Source organism: Triticum dicoccoides, chromosome 5B, assembly GCF_002162155.2.
Source record: "Triticum dicoccoides isolate Atlit2015 ecotype Zavitan chromosome 5B, WEW_v2.0, whole genome shotgun sequence".
Taxonomy (NCBI): domain Eukaryota; kingdom Viridiplantae; phylum Streptophyta; class Magnoliopsida; order Poales; family Poaceae; genus Triticum; species Triticum dicoccoides.
Genome location: NC_041389.1, coordinates 572,185,095 through 572,189,570, shown reverse-complemented (window position 1 = coordinate 572,189,570; position 4,476 = coordinate 572,185,095).

Genomic DNA, 4,476 nt, shown 5'->3' with positions numbered 1-4,476 from the left:
CCCCTCCTTTGCTCCTTCTCCCTCCCTTCCACTAAGGCCCAATAAGGCCCACATACTTACCGGGGGGTTCCGGTAACCTCCCGGAACTCCGGTATAGTCCCAACCTCATCCGGAACCTTTCCGGTGTCCAAATATATCCGTCCAATAAATCAATCTTTATGTCTCGACCATTTCGAGACTCCTCGTCATGTCCGTGATCACATCCGGTACTCCGAACAACCTTCGGTACATCAAAACTTATAAACTCATAATAAAACTGTCATCGTAACGTTAAGCGTGCGGACCCTACGGGTTCGAGAACTATGTAGACATGACTTAGAACTATTCTCGGTCAATAACCAATAGCGGAACCTGGATGTTCATATTGGTTCCTACATATTCTACGAAGATCTTTATCGGTCAAACCGCATAACAACATACATTGTTCCCTTTGTCATCGGTATGTTACTTGCCCGAGATTCGATCGTCGGTATCCAATACCTAGTTCAATCTCGTTACCGGTAAGTCTCTTTACTCGTTCCGTAATACATCATTTCATAACTAACTCATTAGTTACAATGCTTGCAAGGCTTAGGTGATGAGTATTACTGAGAGGGCCCAAAGATACCTCTCCGACAATCGGACTGACAAAACCTAATCTCGAATTATGCCAACTCAACATGTACCTTTGGAGACACCTGTAGAGCACCTTTATAATCACCCAATTACGTTGTGACGTTTGGTAGCACACAAAGTGTTCCTCCGGTAAACGGGAGTTGCACAATCTGATAGTTGCAGGAACTTTGTATAGGTCATGAAGAAAGCAATAGCAACATACTAAATGATCAAGTGCTAAGCTAACGGAATGGGTCAAGTCAATCACATCATTCTCCTAATGATGTGATCCCATTAATCAAATGACAACACATGCCTATGGTTAGGAAACATAACCATCTTTGATCAATGAGCTAGTTCAAGTAGAGGCATACTAGTGACACTATGTTTGTCTATGTATTCACACATGTATCATGTTTCCGGTTAATACAATTCTAGCATGAATAATAAACATTTATCATGATATGAGGAAATAAATAATAACTTTATTATTGCCTCTAGGGCATATTTCCTTCAGTCTCCCACTTGCACTAGAGTCAATAATCTTGATTACATAGTAATGATAACACCCATGGAGTCTTGGTGTTGATCATGTTTTGCTCATGAGAGTGGTTTAGTCAGCGGGTCTGCAACATTCAGATCTATATGTATCTTGCAAATCTCTATGTCTCCCACTTGGATTTGGTCCCGAATGGAATTGAATCGTCTCTTGATGTGCTTGGTCCTCTTGTGAAATCTGGATTCCTTTGCCAAGGCAATTGCACCAGTATTGCCACAGAAGATCTTCATTGGTCCCGATGCACTAGGTACAACACCTAGATCGGAAATGAACTCCTTCATCCAGACTCCTTCATTTGCTGCTTCTGAAGCAGCTATGTACTCTGCTTCACATGTAGATCCCGCCATGATGCTTTGTTTAGAACTGCACCAACTTACAGCTCCACCATTTAATAAAAATACGTATCCGGTTTGCGATTTAGAATTGTCCGGATCAGTGTCAAAGCTTGCATCGACGTAACCATTTACGACTAGCTCTTTGTCACCTCCAAATATGAGAAACATATCCTTAGTCCTTTTCAGGTATTTCAGGATGTTCTTGACTGCTGTCCAGTGACCCACTCCTGGGTTACTTTGGTACCTCCCTGCCAAACTAATAGCAAGGCACACATCAGGTCTGGTACACAACATTGCATACATGATAGAGCCTATGGCTGAAGCATAGGGAACTCCTTTCGTTTTCTCTCTATCTTCTGCAGTGGTCGGGCATTGAGTCTGACTCAACTTTATACCTTGTAATACAGGCAAGAACCCTTTCTTCGCCTGTTCCATATTGAACCTTTTCAATACTTTATCAAGGTACGTGCTTTGTGAAAGTCCAATCAAGCGTCTTGATCTATCTCTATAGATCTTAATGCCCAATATGTAAGCAGCTTCACCGAGGTCTTTCATTGAAAAACTTTTATTCAAGTATCCTTTTATGCTATCCGGAAATTCTATATCATTTCCAATCAACAATATGTCATCCACATATAATATTAGAAATGCTACAGAGCTCCCACTCACTTTCTTGTAAATACAGGCTTCTCCAAAAATCTGTATAAAACCATATGCTTTGATCACACTATCAAAGCGTTTATTCCAACTTCGAGAGGCTTGCACCAGACCATAGATTGATCGCTAGAGCTTGCACACTTTGTTAGCTCCCTTAGGATCTACAAAACCCTCCGGTTGCATCATATACAACTCTTCTTCCAGAAATCCATTCAGGAATGCAGTTTTTACATCCATCTGCCAAATTTCATACTCATAAAATGCGGCAATCGCTAACATGATTCAGACAGACTTAAGCATCACTACGGGTGAGAAAGTCTCATCGTAGTCAACCCCTTGAACTTGTCAAAAACCTTTCACAACAAGTCGAGCTTTATAGACAGTTACATTACCGTCAGTGTCAGTCTTCTTCTTAAAAATCCATTTATTCTCAATGGCTTGCCGATCATCGGGCAAGTCAACCAAAGTCCATACTTTGTTCTCATACATGGATCCCATCTCAGATTTCATGGCCTCTAGCCATTTTGCGGAATCTGGGCTCATCATCGCTTCCTCATAGTTCATAGGTTCATCATGGTCAAGTAACATGACTTCCAGAACAGGATTACCGTACCACTCTGGTGCGGATCTTACTCTGGTAGACCTACGAGGTTCAGTAGACACTTGATCTGAAGTTTCATGATCAATATCATTAGCTTCCTCACTAATTGGTGTATTTGTCACAGGAACTGATTTCTGTGATGAACTACTTTCCAATAAGGGAGCAGGTACCGTTACCTCATCAAGTTCTACTTTCCTCCCACTCACTTCTTTCGAGAGAAACTCCTTCTCTAGAAAGGATCCATTCTTAGCAACGAATGTCTTGCCTTTGGATCTGTGATAGAAGGTGTACCCAATAGTCTCTTTTGGGTATCCTATGAAGACACATTTCTCCGATTTGGGTTCGAGCTTATCTGGTTGAAGTTTCTTCACATAAGCATCGCAGCCCCAAACTTTAAGAAACGACAACTTTGGTTTCTTGCCAAACCACAGTTCATAAGGCGTCGTCTCAACGGATTTAGATGGTGCCCTATTTAATGTGAATGCAGCCCTCTCTAAAGCATAACCCCAAAACGATAGCGGTAAATCAGTAAGAGACATCATAGATTGCACCATATCTAGTAAAGTATGATTACAACGTTTGGACACACCATTTCTTTGTGGTGTTCCAGGTGGCGTGAGTTGTGAAACTATTCCGCATTGTTTCAAATGTAAACCAAACTCATAACTCAAATATTCTCCTCCACGATCAGATCGTAGAAACTTTATTTTCTTGTTACGATGATTTTCCACTTCACTCTAAAATTCTTTGAACTTTTCAAATGTTTCAGACTTGTGCTTCATTAAGTAGATATACCCATATCTGCTCAAATCATTTGTGAAGGTGAGAAAATAACGATATCCGCCACGAGCTTCAACATTCATCGGACCACATACATCTGTATGTATGATTTCCAACAAATCTGTTGCTCTCTCCATAGTACCGGAGAACGGTGTTTTAGTCATCTTGCCCATGAGGCACGGTTCGCAAGTACCAAGTGATTCATAATCAAGTGATTCCAAAAGTCCATCAGTATGGAGTTTCTTCATGCACTTTACACCGATATGACCTAAACGGCAGTGCCACAAATAACTTGCACTATCATTATCAACTCTGCATCTTTTGGCTTCAACATTATGAATATGTGTATCACTAATATCGAGATTCAATAAAAATAGACCACTCTTCAAGGGTGCATGACCATAAAAGATATTACTCATATAAATAGAACAACCATTATTCTCTGATTTAAATGAATAACCGTCTCGCATCAAACAAGATCCAGATATAATGTTCATGCTCAACGCCGGCACCAAATAACAATTATTCAAGTCTAAAACTAATCCCGAAGGTAGATGTAGAGGTAGCGTGCCGACTGCGATCACATCCACTTTGGAACCGTTTCCCACGCGCATCGTCACCTCGTCCTTGGCCAGTGCTCGCTTATTCCGTAGTCCCTGTTTCGAGTTGCAAATATTAGCAACAGAACCAGTATCAAATACCCAGGTGCTACTACGAGCTCTAGTTAGGTACACATCAATAACATGTATATCACATATACCTTTGTTCACTTTGCCATCCTTCTTATCCGCCAAATACTTGGGGCAGTTCCGCTTCAAGTGACCAATCTGCTTGCAGTAGAAGCACTCAGTTTCAGGCTTTGGTCCAGACTTGGGTTTCTTCTCTTGAGTAGCAACTTGCTTGCTGTTCTTCTTGAAGTTCCCCTTCTTCTTCCCTTTTCCCTTTTTCTT